A 16,393-nucleotide genomic window follows, 5' to 3' on the forward strand; every position below is an offset into this window, starting at 1 on the left:
AAAATGTAAATTATAGCTCTGCTTTATGGATCAAAAAGCTAGCTTATTCCAGCGGTTTCTTGTGTTAAATGGAGCTGCTATAAAGGGAAACACTGTGTGCTTTGGGGTCTATTTACACTGAAGTGAGCTAGTAAGCACGAAAATGTGGCCACCTTCTTGCAGACTGTGATGGAGCTATGCTTGGCCCGTGGGGTTCGAGAAAGCATGCGTGATAGTTTGGTATGTATTTGTCTTTGTCCAAATTAGTATTTTGATGGCACCAGGGGAAAAAAAAAAAAGAAGCAAAAATATATTTTAGCTAGAAAAGTTAATTGGATGTGCAACTGAACGCAATGATGCCTTGAAGACGGCCCAGTGACCCAAGACTAACAGGTAGCTATTATTCCAAAATAAAAGAAGCGTTGTTAATCTTGAAAAGCTACAGATGGAAGAAAATTGCCCCCATTAAGCTGGTTTTAAAATCCTTTTGACTACTAAGGAGTAAAAGGTGGTAATAATTTTTTTTTTCAAAAAATGACAGGCATTTCCAGTGTGCTTCAGTAACTGAGTTAAATCAGATTCAGAGCTAATAAATCTTGGCTTGAGGGCAATGATAATTGACTGTAATTTGACTGAATGGAGATGATTTTATTTTTACAAATGCATTCTTTCTTAAAAGAACACAGCAATTGGGCTCCCATTTCTCGGCAGTGCTATACCTCGTACGTTTGCTGGAATAGTTAATGCATATCACCTTTGACAGAACAGAAAGAGAGGGCCACATGTGGCATGTGCACATGGTCTGGCTCCAGGACCTACTGTAAATATAAGTGCCAACTCTCAAGATTACCACACCGGGATCTGTGATAGCGGCTGGCTGATTTACAATCCTAAATCCCGCCGGTGGATCGCGTACAGACGCACCTGTGAGGTTACTCAGTCAACAGACTGAACCTGCTGAATAATTGAAGCGGAAATGCAGAACCCTTCTCTTCCCCAGGCACAGGCTCTCCCAGGACTGCCGTGCTCTGGACCGGGGAAAGAGTTAACCAGGGAGGGAAGGTTAACGAATACGAGAGAATCCACTTTCCCAGGGCCGGAGCGCAGGTCACAGATGATGGTAAGTGAGGCCAGGAGCCTCATGTGTTACAACCCATTGCAAAACTTCTCTCCCCAGCTTGGCCCTCTCACAGTGGGTTCCCCTGGATCTGTCCCTTTCTCAGACACGCACCCACACCTACCCAAATAATCAAATCAATTCTCACAGGGTTGGAAAGGAAGGAAACGGATGAACTATAACAGTCATTTCTGTTTCGAAGTCCTCAGTGCATGACGTGGGACAAGGATAGGTGTACTGCTCGAGGACAAGGAGCACACAGGTCCCCAACGCAGACTGCACTTTTATCGCAGCCGTTGCAACCAAGAGAAGATTAAACCACCTGCCTTTAATTTTCATCTCAAAATTTCAAGACCCTGCAAAGGCAGAAGGAGTCCCCGCCACGTGATAGATGAGCGCTCTCCGAGATGCTCAAAGTGGGGTGCTGGACAGTATGGTTGGTTGCACCAGATGCAATTGTGCCAAAGCTGGACCACGCTCACCTGTGGTTGACGATCTACCACGCTCGCGTTATAATCTTTTTGGACCTTGTTGTTCTAGCGGGAAGATTATTTCTCCCTGAGTTCACAGTTGCATTTTAGATTTAAAATACAAGGTTTGCATCTAAGAGGCATAAAAATTAATGAAATTGTTTAGGCTATTGGTTTTTAAGCACTGATCATATTTGCCTCTGTGTATTTGGTTGATTTGCTTTCGTATTCTTTCCATTTTCACACGCCTCTGCAGTTCCTACTGCATACAGCCAAAAATAGCTGCCAGATGAGCTGCCGCCTTAGTGTATTGACACTTCTGTATCCACCTCTTATGGAAGAAAATGGAAAATAATACAAAATCAATGAGCACCAGAGTTTTTCAAAGCTTAATTTTGTTTTAGTTTGGGTTTGGGTAGGGTTCCAGTTTATGTTAGACGGGGTTAGACTGAGACTTTTGCCATCCAAAGAAGTGACTAGAAGAAGGATAATAAAGGCTATTGAATGGTGCATTACAGGCTATGTTCCCATCTCTCTCCCTGGGTAACCTGTTTAATTGTCCTGCGCTTCACTTGATTATCAGATGATACTACTTATATTCCTGTCTGTGAGAATACGATGTGTTCTTGATAGACGTGAAATGCTTGTGATTCTCCGATGAAGGATACAGTATGAATACAAAGCATTTGCCCACCTAGGAACAACAAACTTTTTTGTCCCCCTTAATACTATGAGATGCTAGAGTAGCCACTGGCAACAAATGAAAACTGCTAGCATCTGTGACTACATGGAAGAGTGCAGCTCATCCCACAGGACCTCCTCAGGTCGGCAGAAGCCGTGTAACAGGGCCTTTTCGCTCGGTTGATATGAGAGAGGAGGTGCCGGTGAGCAGGGCAGTAGCCCTGGGATGTGGGAGACTAAATTCAGTTCCCTCTTCTGCTCCAGGTTCACCGCGGTGCTCTGGAAAATTACTTGCTTTGGCTAAGACTCTCATTTATGAACTGTAAAGAAAAGCACATCTTCGCTGCCTAAGGCTGGTGTGAGAATGACTACGCTCAGACTCTCAGGGTGCTGAGCTCTGATGGAAAGTGAGAAAAGACAGATGATTTGTCACTCTTTGTACTTGGAGAAGGAACCACAAAAGTAAAGAACTTCCTCTGGTGTGAACTCCAGCTGTTTAGCCGGGGCCAGCGTGTGATGCTTCCATCCCCTGCAGCTTACCTATGAATGCTGGGCCTGGAGCAAGCCTGCCGTGGTGCTGGTCCCCAGCCTAGCCCTCCCTGGGACAGTCGTCTCATCCCAGCAATGAAAATGTTAGCTGAACAGTGCAGGCAAGAGGATGTGAGACGCACAATGTTCGCAAGAGATTTTGAATTCTGTCCTAGAGAGTACAAAGAAGACGAGACTTTCCTTCTCTGCAGGAGGAAATGTAAACCGTGCGCCTCTAAGGATGTATAATATCCCCCTTCCCTCTCTTCAGAACACGATAAACTGATCGAGCAAGGTTTCCTGTAAGAGGGAAGAGAGGAAGAGAAAAAGAGTGTTGCTGCTACTATTTTTTAATAATAGGTATGGAGCTATGTAGTAGCAGACAGCCTACCCTTGAATGTCACACAGACAAGCCCCAGTGGTGCCTCTTTCAAGGCCTTAACGGGGCGCCATCTCGCCATTTTCCTTACAAATACCTGATGCTACAAAACGACCCGTTGCTATTGCCGATCCTGTCAGCAACAGCAGGCCAATGAGTGTCATTAATTGCTTTTCAGCGTGCTTGCGCTGTGCTTCTGCCGCACTGGGAAGCAGGGAACACTCTTGACGCTTGTAGAAGCATGGAGTGGTGCTGGGACTGCTGAAAGCCCAAGCACCACTGGGACATTTCTCCAGGTGTGACTTTCCCCACACAGCACTGTATGAGAGCACTGTGGAAAGTCTGGGGTTGCGCACGCATCCTGTGCATAGGTGTTAATGGCGATCAGTTGCACAGGATTTTACACCAAAGGGTGCTGTTGACTTTGGTTAGAAGGGTGAGTGTTATCTAGGAGATGACAGTGAGGCACATGGGTGATGTGATGGTAGCACCTACCCATATTTGCCGAGGAACTGCTCGTTGTGCCTTCACCAAACGAAACAGCAGCAACAGCTCTGTCACCTTCTGTCGCTCGGGGTCTAGCTGTTCAGCGTTAAACATAATTAACTTCAGTCCCATCTAATTAGCTGCTCTTCGGCCAGGATGTGTATCTCAGACGGATTCTCACTGTAAATTTTTTTTCTCCTATATTCATCAAGAATGAAACACCAGATGAAAAGGATTGTGCAGCTTGCCCTGTGGGGAGCCATCATTAGGGAGGTGCTGGCAGAGCTAACCGGCATCGGTGTCATCGTGCTGCACTGGCAAGCAAAAATGTTCCCTTAGGGCCGGCTGCTCAAGGTTTTTACTGCTTCAGGTGAGCTATAGATACTGTACTTAATGTTTGGGTGGATATTTACATACTTAGTTATGCATTACTGTGATAATAAAACTCACGAAGGACATCCAAAATATCACAGGATTCTTTTTGTCAGTGAAAAGAATTTTTTCCACAGCTTCTCTTCCATGACCGTTAGGTTGTCTTGTGAAGTACTATCATCAGGAACGACGAGAACATGATATTCATATGGAAAGAGGAGAACATAACATTCATATGGAATAGGCAGAGCTTTGGGATTAAAAGTGTCCTGTATAGGAATATTTGTGAGATACATGTGTGCCAGGGAAGGATCACAGACCCAGGAGGTTAGAGTAAAAGTACTAGACTCTTTGAGTTTTTGTATTTACGATGTCTAGACAGACAGTGAATTTTCCCTTATTCTTCTGTTGCGAGCTGTGCCAGTTTGAACTGGGAGAGTCCAATAAATGGACTTCTATCTGTATGTATGTTCCTGACGTGCCTATTATTTTCCCCCTCGCTACCATTTTTCTATAGGATTGTAGCCCAGGGAATTTATTTTTTCAGGCCTCTCCTTATCTTCTTTTTCTTTTCTGCATAAAAGACATAGCTTAGGGCACTTAAGTCAGGCTGAACATGACTTTTTCTATTCCTTGGCACTTTCTAATGCTGACTGCTACCATCTCTTTTGAGGAGCGCAGTACGTGCTTTCCTAACAGCTATACACAATTCACACACTGACATATGGTTAACATCAATTTTATAGGGGCCTGGAAGCGCAAGGCACTGTGTTAATTTTTCCTGTTATAAAGTGGGGCACAGAATTGGTTACTTCTACTGTGGGTCACCAGTTCAAATGCAAACCCAGGTCGGGGCTACCCAAGCTTGGCGTGGGGATTTGATGGCTTTTGCGACGCTGGCTCTGTGAGACTGGTACCCTCAGCACACCGAAAGGAAGCAGTTTGAGGACAAAGAGGAGACATTTTATGCTTCAGCCTGCAAAAGCAGCAGCAAAAGCAGCAGCAAGGCTGTAAATTGGGTGATGTGAGTTAGCTAGTGAAATCGCTGGCTGGTGGGGAACCGGTGGAGTCCCCTCCCCACTGACCTCCAAGCCAGGTCTGGCGGGCTGGGGGGGGAGCAGTGATGGGCACTGCCTCTCCCCGGCTGGTATCTGCTCACCAAAGCACAGTCCCAGATGGCACCACTCACAAAAGGCTCCTGGGCCATCAGGGTGGAAGGTACATGGGGGGACCAGCCCCTTTCTTACGCTGACCCTGATTTTGGAGGGGCGGATCTTCTTCTCACAAATGTTACAGGCAAAGTGGCATCAGGGTTCGGTGAGGGGAGGGGCAGGCTCCAGGTAGGATTTGGGGCGATAACCCTGCGTGCCCCCTACCCCCTCCAAGCCAGGAAGTTGTCTTTCAAAAACAATGTCACTCCCTTTCACTTTTTTTTCTTTTTGTTCCCTCTGGGCTCTGGAAACATGCACTTTATTGCTACACAGCAACTTCCCTGAACTCTATCTGGGAGATTAATGGTTTATTGAAGAACAGGCAGGATTTAGATTGTCATCAAGAGACCCATAAAAGTAAGCATGTAAAAAGTGTTATGGAAACAGAGCGTGGCCCCTCGGAGTTTTCAAGGGTGGAAGCTGGGCAATACACATGCCCTGCATCCAGCTCCTGCACCCCTTTGCTGGGGGCACACGTGGAAGGGCAGTGGGAGTCATTATTTGTCCTGGAAATTAATGAGTCCCTTGTGATGTAATTTGCTTTAAGTGCATCTTTGCACACAAGCTGATTTTTTTTTCCAGGCTAGCTGCTGCTTTGTTTGTACGTCACTGGGAACATATTAATGGCCGTCAGGAACATTTCTTTTGGAATCCTCACAGATATCCCTAGTGATCCAATTTGAAGCATTGCCTGGAAAATGATTAACTCCTCTCTTTGGTCTATAAGGGATAGGATTACACAAATCTGCTCCGCCGCTTCGGGCCACAGCCAGCTCATTCCTGTAGACATCCTCATGTTCCTCTCCAGGGACCTGCGCTTTTAGGGAGTCCTGCACGTAAGCTATTGTTGCATCTTAAGGCCAAACTGTTCCATTTAAGCACGGGTCCATAAAAGTGGCTGTACTACAATGCCCTAGGGAAAGACTGGGTTGCAAACAGCCAGCTGAGCCGTGACACAGTGAAAACAGCACCCTGCTCTCACGTCAGCTACCCCGCGCGGCCTTTTTTCTCTCCTGAACTTTTTCACGAGATTCATTATTGGTGATATTTCTTGTGTGTGGAAATAATAACTTCACGTGTACCCCAAGCGTTGTGAGGTTAGCTACGCAGTTAACATGCACAGTTGCCGTCATTGTTCCCCCAATTATTGAAAATTGGCTGAAGTTCGCTATTTCCCCATGCAATCGCGGGACCTGCGTGTTAAAGCACAGACAGAGCCGAAAAATGAATGCTAGAGTTGTAACGCCACAGCTTGCTTGTTTAGGAATGGGTTTCTTTCGTTAAGGGTTTAAAATAGACGCTCTGAAGATTTGTTAGGACAGCTCATCCTCGCACACATAACCATTCGCTCCGTTACCTTCGATCCAGCATCTTTCCCCCAGTATTCCAGTTTCCATGGGCTCCCCCGCCCTCCTCAGCACCATGGCTCTCTTTCTGTGTAGAATAGTAGAAGCAGAAGTAAAGTAGTAAAAAACCCCCTATTTCTTTAGCTTTGTATACTTCTTGCCAAAATGATAAAAGGAGCAGGTTTGCTCTTGGCTCATCTCACTGGAGGGGGGTTCCCCTATGAACGGCCCCAAAAAAGCTCCAGTGGCCCTGGACCCCCCCCAGAGTTTCAGGATTGCCAGTGGGGTCTCCTCACGCTGAACCTGTTGGGTTTTTTTTGTCCAATTCACACCAGTTTCCTTGTTTTCAATCACAGATGTCCCCGAGGGTGGGTTAAGCTGCAGCCTGCCTTTAACTTGCCTTTCACAGATGCTTTTTTTTTCCCCCGGCTTTTCTTCCCATTCTGCCCTGGCTCAGCAGGACAGGGATCGGGCCGCCCCGAAAACCAGAGCCCTGCCCAACGTGGGGTGGGCTGGGGGCCTTGGGGCACCCCAACACCCCCTTCCACCCACCGTGGGGGATGAATCTGTTGGGGATGAAGAAAACCATTACAGAAACAGGGCAGACACGTGTCATGGCCACGCAGTTGCCTTCGCACAGTGTTTCCATGCGGCCCGCCGGCTGTTTCGTTTACATGTGTGGAGCAGCTGGCAGTTATTGAAAAACTCCCTCTTAATTGCGTCGATAGACTCTCAGAAGAAACTGTCAGGTGATAAAAGCCATAAAACGAGAATTACTGCCTCTGAGCAAGGGTAGCGAGCGGCGTGCAGCTCGAAGAGGGGCTGCGAGTGCCGCAGAGGGCTCGCAGCCCCGCCATGGGGTATCTCTGAGAGGTTTTTTTTTGGGGGGGAACCTGCGCCAGTGGTTTTTAGGGCCCACGGGAGTGTCCCAATGTCTCCACCCGAGGCTGTTTGCAACAGGGGAGCCCGGGGCCGGCGGTGGGGCCGGGGCCATGGCGAGGGTCGGCGGCGGAGGCCTCCCCGTGGGGCTGAGGGAAGGTCCCGCCAGGCCAGGCTGGGGTGGAGGGCGCCATGCGGGCCCACCAGCTGCCAGGCTCACAAGAAGAAAAACAAACCTTGTGATTTTCTCCATAATTGCACCTCTCGGGTGCCGTTGCTCACAGCTTTATGCTTTTTCATACCCCCTGAGGCACGTTATTACTCCCCAGCAGCCACGGCACGGTACACTTAATTGCTTAATTACATATCCCCGGTCTGAGTAACGTCTCCGGTTGCTAGGCTTGTCAAGCCCTATTAACCGATAGCGTTTGCCTTCCAGTTCTGAAAAGCCTGGTGAAAGATGCGCCGAGTTTATCCAATGAATATTTTATCATTGCTGCATCTTTAATACAAATAGCTCTGACATCTACTCGTCCTTTACAAAGCTCCTTTTTGAAGGATAAAAACGAGCGCGGAGAACTTCGGTGAATGCTCCCCGTTATGGGGTTTTTATTGCCTGGTGGCCGTGCTCACGGAGGCGGAGGAGGGACGTGGCCGGTCTGTGGTGGTGGTGGAGATCACAGCCGTGGTCTCAAGCACGGAGTAATCGAAAGCAATTCCTTCCCACAGACTGAGGTCTGCTTCAACTTTGCCTTGTTGATATTTGTGAAACCTCTAATTAGGTGCCCTTTCATTTTGCTTTGTGTCTGAGGATGATACCGTGTCGTCCTCTATTCTCAGGACTTTTAATATTTCTAGTGACTTATGAAAAGGGCAATTCTGTCCGGCATTTTGTGACCTTTAATTTGGGAGAATGTTGTTCTTGAGGATGAATGTGGTGATTTTGTCTGCTGTGTTCCTCGCAATGATAATTTTGTGATGATGGCCACTCTAGAAAACCAGACTACAGCTTTCTAAGTGTGGACTAAGGAAGCCCATAGTGAGTTCCTTTCTAGCCAAGCTGTATAAAAAGACAACCTTACCTTCTTAAGTTTACTCTTGTTCAATGCCTATTGTGAGGTACTGTCGTGGTTTAACCTCAGTCAGCAACTGAGCACCACAAAACCGCTCGCTCACTCCCCCCTGCCCCAGGTTGGGATGGGGGAGAGAATTGGAAGAGTAGAAGTGAGAAAAACTCGTGGGTTGAGATAAAAACAGTTCAATAATTGACATATAATAATAATAATAATAATAATAATAATAATAATAATAATAATGATGATATACAAAGCAAGTGATGCACAGTGCAATTGCTCACCACCCGCCGACCGATGCCCAGCCAGTCCCCGAGCAGCGGCCCCCCCAGCCAGCTTTCCCCAGTTTCTGTACTGAGCATGATGTCCCATGGTATGGAATGTCCCTCTGGCCAGTTGGGGTCAGCTGTCCTGGCTGTGCCCCCTCCCGGCTTCTTGTGCACCCCCAGCTTTCTCAGTTGGCAGAGCATGGGAAGCTGAAAAGTCCTTGGCTAGTGTAAGCACTGCCCAGCAACAACTAAAACATCGGTGTGTTATCAACATTATTCTCATCCTAAATCCAAAACACAGCACTGTACCAGCTACTAGGAAGGAAATTAACTCTATCCCAGCTGAAACCAGGACAGGTACCCCAGGCGAGCCAACCAACCTGCAAAATCAGAAGAAAAAATTCTGGTGAATAGTAAGTTTGTTGGGAAAATTATATTTAGGTCATCCTAAGTGAAACTATTTATGAATTCAGGTCAAATTCTCTAACTCGTTACTCCTGGGATTTTATTTTTTTCCGGGAGTGGATTTTTCTTGACAGTCATTTTTCCCTTTTACTTAACTCAGGGGTTAATGCATTTGCCCAGAAACTGGGAATCCCTCAGCCAGTTCCAGTCTGCACTTGGGTGGGGCTGGATAATCCAATCCCACTGAATTACCAGCGCTTTTGAGTATCTTAGGACGAAAGGGCAGTACACTCACAATTTCTTCCATTGGACCTGTGTCCCCACAATATAAAATATGTATTTCCTAAGCCAGAGAAAAAGAAATGACAAATACTCCCTAGCCCAGTGGTTAGCAAATACACAGAGGCAAGAATATATTGGATTTCAGTTCCTGCTCCGGTGACTGTAACTTGTACAAAATTGTACGGTAACATCACGACACTGTAAGATTTGGTTATCCTATAGCCTGGCAGCCATAGTGCTCTCATATGAGATGTGGATTCCCTCGGGGCCCGGGTAGAAATCAGCCTGCATCCATTGCTTCTTGGATTTAGTCATGGAATTAAATACCTAATCCTCTCTTTTCTTTTGCTGTTTATGAGAAGCAAATGTTTTGTTGAAACAACTGTGTTTCAAGTCAAAGCCATGTTGGCTTTGTTTACTTCAGTGAGGAAACATCAACTTATTTAAATTTGTAAATCATCTTTTGACTAAAAGCAGTTACTCTCATGAATCTGTCAAGGTGGGGCCTCATTCGCTAGCTGCTAAAGGAAGGGATAAAACAAGCAGCTCTTAACTCATAGAGCTTGCAGTCTAGGAGAGGAGATGTGGTAAACAGAGAGATGAGACAAAGTAATCTGGTATGCAGTCTGGGTGACATGGGTCGTGTAGGCAACGGACTATAGGCAGGCATTAGTCATTTGGCAACAGTGCCATTATTTAAAAACAACCTGAAGACAATAATTGGATCTCACTCACTGCTTCAATGTGCTTTTTAAAGGTGCTGCTAGCTACTACAAACTTTTCCAGTGCAAGTGTAAGGGAAATATTCAGCTCATGAGACAGAAAGAACCATTTGACCTCTTTTCTTCTCAGTCTGTCCTGTGTATAGAAGAAAAGGTGGGGCTAGGCTGACATTTATTTTTCTGAGAAGAAACCAGCCTGTCTTTAAATTGTTCTTTGGGTTTTTCCATCTGATTTTATAAATGACATGTTATTTTACTGCACCCTTAACTGGAAACAGACCTAAGAGTTTTGATGAGAATATGTTGTGTCTTTTTCTTAGTAGCTGCTAGTACTGGGGAAGGTGCAGTGGACAGAGTGTCGGGGGAAAAATCCTGTGAAACGCCAACTGTTAAACTAAGGCTTTTGGATGAGTTTAGGAAAGAGAGATTGCTCTCAATGGTCCCTGCAGTTTTGCTCATTTCCTTATAGACCCGTTTTTATGGGGAAAAATAAAATGCCTTTCAAAGTCAGGAAGGATGAAAATACTGGGCATAACCTACAAGAAGGTTTAAATTTCAGATGCACCTCTGTAGGTGTCTCTAGTTAGTTAATGGGGCCAGCTAATCGTGCTGCAGCAACATCTCAAAGTGTTAGTCCTTTTCTGCCCTGTCCAATCCGATCCACGCAGCTGAAAAGTTGCCCCATGAGAGGTATAGTAGAGACTGAATGGAAACTTCACAGGCAGATTTTAAGAGGACTGTTGCATCCCTGCAGGGCCTGCCTGCACACTATCACACTGGGAAGAAGAGGCAGAATGGCCCAGAGCATGGTGGCAAAGCAAACAGGACACTATATGGTGGGTTATATACTCTGCATCCCTTTATGAAGGACAAAGACACTCAATCTCACCACGGGGTAGAAAGGAAGACACTGGTCTGAGCTGCCAGATCTGGAAGGAAGATTGGGCACCTGTGACCTGTGAGGAGGTGGACCCCATGGCTGTGAATTGGCGATGGGGCATAACGCAAAAGCAGAAGTGTGAGAGAAGTGGGAAATCTGCTCTCATTTTACAACGTGTTGCTTCATTTTGAGGCCTCCTATACAAGTGCTGAGCCCTTCTAGCTTGATGAAGCTCTAGTGAACGGGACAAAAAGGGGTCTTCTCGGTTTGGACATCTTGGGTTGAGCCTTTGAAACATCTCAGTCTTTCATCAAAGTCAAGTCTGATCGCTAGAGAAGCCGGGAAGTTGAACCAGAGCCAACAGAAGTAGACTTCAGTTTAAACAAACAGCCCCTGCTCTGTCCTTGATAGTTAACCAGAAACAGAGGTCATCTGCACGTGTCAGGAGCAGAACCATCTTACCCCCACAGCGTACAGTAACAGGTCGGTGTCTGACAAACAGTTCATTGAGATACTAAGACGGTCCAGAGCTCATCAGTTTGTATATTTTGCATATGAATGCAAAATATCATTACTCTTCAAGGAAACTATGACACAGTTTTAGCCTTAGTGGAAGTAGCAGGTGCCTAATCATTCCCCACGTGCACACGGGCGTCTGCCCGAATTTTGCATAGTAATTGATATCTACTATCTGCTACCTCAGATTTCTTGCAGGTTAATGCCCAGCCATTGAACTCTAATCCCTGCGTATGGTAGGATGTGCTGATGTTTGAAGGGAAACATGTAAAATTCTGGCTTTGCATCTGTAAGTGAACAGGCGGCTTCCTTTAGTTGCTGGTTGACCGAGAGAACGCAGGGGCCAGCATAATCAGCAGTTCCAGGACTTCTCTGTAAACGAATATAGGCAAGAGAAAAGCAGCAGCTTGCACTGGAGATATTCTCATAAATTCAGTGAGTAAACGCACAGGATTTGCCTTACGAGCTGCCAGACCCCTGACAGTACCCGATCCTATGGCACCACAGAAGTGAAGAAGTTCACTAAATGCATGTACCTGCTAGCACTGTGTAGCTAATACTCCTGTCTGATTAAAAGTACGAACCCCATTGGAGGAGTGATTTACAGGTGCGTCGCAAAGATTGCACAGGATTTATTTTTATTTTTTTTTTTTTTATTTTTTAAATTCAAGAGAAACCTAGAATAACGACCTAGTCAAAGGGCGATTTTAATGGGATCTGTCCCAACAGAAGAGTTTAACTAAGACACACGGCTCAGAGACAATATCAACAGGTGAGATCCTTTCCTTTTTGTCTTCCAGAGGCCACAGTTGCTTTTCTCCTTCCAGGGCCCCAGGGCACTAGTCACCCTTAATCCCCCCAACCAGCCTCCCTGGGGGCCTTCCTCCTCCCCCCCCGACCCAGGACCCCCCCAGCCCCGGCTGGGACCCCCAGGCCCTGCACAGCTCTAGGCCAGGCTGTGGGTGCTGGGCTCAGGGCCTGGGACAGCCCGGGCCGACTGGGGGGGCTTGTTCCCTGTGGTGTGCTCGGGGACTGATGGCCCCAACCAAAGCTGTCAGGGAGCTCCTGGGCCATGGACACAGGTGTGGGTAAGGCCCCAGGTAAGGCTGATCACAGCAATTAAGGCTTATTAGCACCCCCAGGGCTTTGAGGTCTTTTCTCACAGCTCTCCTGTTTGCTCTCAGAAGATGGAAGGGAGGAAGGCGTTACTTTAAGTACTGCTTCTGTGGCTGGAAGGTATGGTTTCGGTTCTTTCTTATATCTTACATTTGCAAATATTTTTTTGTCTTATGTGGACTGGAATATCTTGTTGCAGTAAGAAAGCAGCCAGGTTCTTTTGGTGGATGAATTTGTAAGTGTGGTGAGATAGATTGTGGTACCTTAGCAGGTAATAAACCATCTCCGTGGGACAAGAGCTTTGCAGATTCCCAGTCCTGCGCAGCTTTAGGGACGTTTGTCTGTAGATGCCTGTGATACATCAGGAAAAGGTGCCTTCCACCTCGTGGGCTGCTCAGAGGGGGTGGAAGGGGTCACCCTGGTAGCTTGTTTAGGATGGGTCAAGCCTAGGAGATCATGGAACTTGAATTCTGCCCCTGGTTTGTCTGGGGTGGCTGGGAAGTTTCTAGTGTTTTGCAGGGCAATGCGTTCTTTGTGCTGCGAACCCGTGGTTTGAAAACTGTGATATGACTCACCACAGTCAAATGTTGCGTTCAGTCATTCGTCCCACGTATTTGCTGGGTGACCTACGGACCAGTGCGTGGGCGTGTTGTGTGGTGTGTATCCCCAGCTGTGCCCAGTTCACAGAGGATGTGTGCATATGGGACGCATTTGCTTGAGAGCCTGGTGTTTTAGCAGGAAGAGCTCATGCTTTTGAGCTTTGTGGGTCACTGCTTCAATCCTTGATTCGGCCAAAACGTCCCATGGTGGTGCACTCAAAGCTCTGAAGTTTGCTTCAGTTGAATAGTAAAGTGCAGGGCAAGAGGGAGCAGGAGGCAGACTTGCAGATACCACAACACAGGCACAATAACCCCTGTTGCCACAACTGCGCTAGGTTAGGCCCAGTTTCCAGAAATGTAAGATGAACTTTAGTTGGGGTGCGGTTTTTTTGGTGCTTTTTTGGTTGGTTGGGTTTTTTTCCGGAAAGCTGTAAAGACATGCAAACTCACTGATAGGAGTTCCTTTTCACTGACAGTCCCTGCTATCGTCACTAAACCTGAACAGAGGCTTTGTGGATAAATATTTCACTAGTCTTGAAATGTTCTAAGCAGAAAAGGCAGTGAAAGGTGTTACAGTCTTTCAGATTCTTCAGTAAATTTGGCTCATGTGTGTTTGTCTGTATGTGCATGCGTGTGCACTTGCCTATATGTATGTATGGTCGTATGGGGCAAGAATAAAACCTCTGTTTGATAGCAGGGAAGGTTGCACCAAAAAGCTGAAGGGTGATCCGAGAACCAGGGTGGCAAGTGAAGTACGCTGCTTTGTTCTGATATTTCATGTGGAATATCAGTGTTTGTGAGAATGGTAGTTCTGGGGCAGAGTGCAAATTTTTTGAGTCTCTAGTACATACTGCCTTTAGGAGGCATTGGAAGTAAAAGTCTTCTGGAGCACAATGAGCAGAGGCACTGAGACATGGCAAACTGAAGGTGGAAAGAACACATAGCTTTATTTTCAAGTATCTGTTCCTTGGAAGCTGCGGGGCATATTAATGGGTCCTTCGCGTTGCTTGCTGTCTCAGGGCAGCAGCTGCCACCTGGAACTGGAGGGAGAAATTGCAAAGAACAGTCATCAGCAGTGGATTGGCCTTTGGGCACTCTTTTTATAAAAGATATATGAAAAGTTGCCTGGAAAGAACTGCCAAAGCATAATTATTACCTGGGGATCTGCCCGTGAAAAGCAATGCACAGGCAGAGACCAAGTCTCGGGAACTATTGAATTACTGGCAAAAGAGGCTCGAGGAAATGGGGAAATTAACTAAAAATTTCCCAAAGCTATTTTTCATCATAAATTATAAAAATGGCAAATTCTGCTCAAAGTTCATATTGTCTTGCTTTTTATGTGCTGTTCGTGTTGCCATAGCGCTAGAGCAGTATGTGGAGGTAAAAGCGATACGCTGTACTGCCCTTGCTGAGGCAGGCAAGCAGAGTCCCACCGCGTTCCCCCGGAGTCCCTGCAGACAGGAGAGCTGTGGCTTCACGCAGGTATAAGCTGGCATCGAGGTGTGCTAGAGACGATTTAGTAAAATTGGCTGCTGCTCTTGTAACCTCCCTGTTCCCTGTCCCTTTCACTGTCTAATGGCAGCACAGCCCTGGCTGGCATTTTGTCCCTGTCTGGAGTAGGAGCTGCCACCAAGACTCTCCAGTCTGGGAAACTATTGCTTCTCACAGAGGCCAGGCGCTACGCGGGTCCTGGTGCTCCTACTGACTTGCATTCATGGTTTTCCTCTTGTTTTCAGGCACTGTGTAGTTTCTGGGAACCATAATCACAGCTGAAATCCCAGTTTGCTAGGGGCACGTTCCCTGTTTTTATTCTTGTAATCAGATTTTTATTAAAGTTTGAAGTTATTAAACTGAACACTGTGGTCTCTGGCTGAGAAAGATGCTGAGCAACAAATATCAGGATGCTGAGGGACTATTTTGGGCAAGTATTGTTCTGTGCTTCTCTTGCTTTTATTGTCTTCCTTACGCATCCATTATAGGGTATTCTTGGAGATACTGTGCGAGATGGCTCTTTTGGTCTATCAAGTAATAGCCATTTTTATCTTCTTAAGCTTTACAGACATACCTTATCTAGGGGGGGAAAAAACCTACTTACACAGAAAAAGCTTATTAAAATATTTACAATAATGGACCAAGATACTGTGTTATTGATGTTGTAAGCTGCTAAAATTTCTTGGATACTCATGTTATGGTATTACACTTAGACTCGAAAGGGGTTGTTCTCCGCTAGTGCAGTTTGCATCCTTCTATTCTGCGAAAGTAGAAGGAAACATTTATTCTTCACGTTGTACTGCCAGGCTGAGCAGAACTTGGTGGCTGAAATTCTTGAGCTGATATGCATGGAAACACAGAATGACAACCTTTTGAGTCACTCTCAAAAAGGCTGAAGGTTCAGCACATGTGAGACAGTAAAATTGTATCTCCATGAGAAGAAAGTAGCTCGTGCAAGCACTGCTGTGCATGAGCCAGAGACCCACAAGCTGTTACTGGCTTTGCAAATGAGCGCTTACGTGAGTAAACCATGACTTTCAAACAGTTTGACCTTTTGCAGGTATACAGAAATGCAGATGCAACAATAAACAGGTCATGGGGAGAAAAAAAGCTGGTCGCATTTGTAGCAAAAGCAGGTAGGCTGTGACACTGCTAGAGTTTAGCCCACTGGTAGGCCAGTGGATAAAGGATTTTTAGATAAAGAGCTTTAGAAGTGGGAAGAGTACTGTCTGAATTAAGAACTGATTTTTAGCTTGTCTATATTATGAAGATTGCCTAAACTGTTATGTTCCTTTTTAGTCACTTGTTTCCAAAAAGGGATGCGGTTCCTTGTGATGTGCCACCTTCAAAAATAGAAATCAGTTCCCAGAGATGCAAGTCATAAGGAGTAGCTGAAGCTTATTGCCCTCAGCATGATTGAAATCATTGTTTAAAAGTGAAGAAGAAGGATTGTTTGGGTTTGGGTTTGTGTATCACATGTGCATGTAAATAAAGGACCTAGATATCTATTTTTGCTATAAAAGGGGTTTATATCACTACAGTGAAAACCTTCAGGTCTGCTTAAGGACAGAATTTAAAGAGCTCTGCCTCCA

This window comes from Aptenodytes patagonicus, chromosome 6, assembly GCF_965638725.1.
Source record: "Aptenodytes patagonicus chromosome 6, bAptPat1.pri.cur, whole genome shotgun sequence".
NCBI lineage: Eukaryota > Metazoa > Chordata > Aves > Sphenisciformes > Spheniscidae > Aptenodytes > Aptenodytes patagonicus.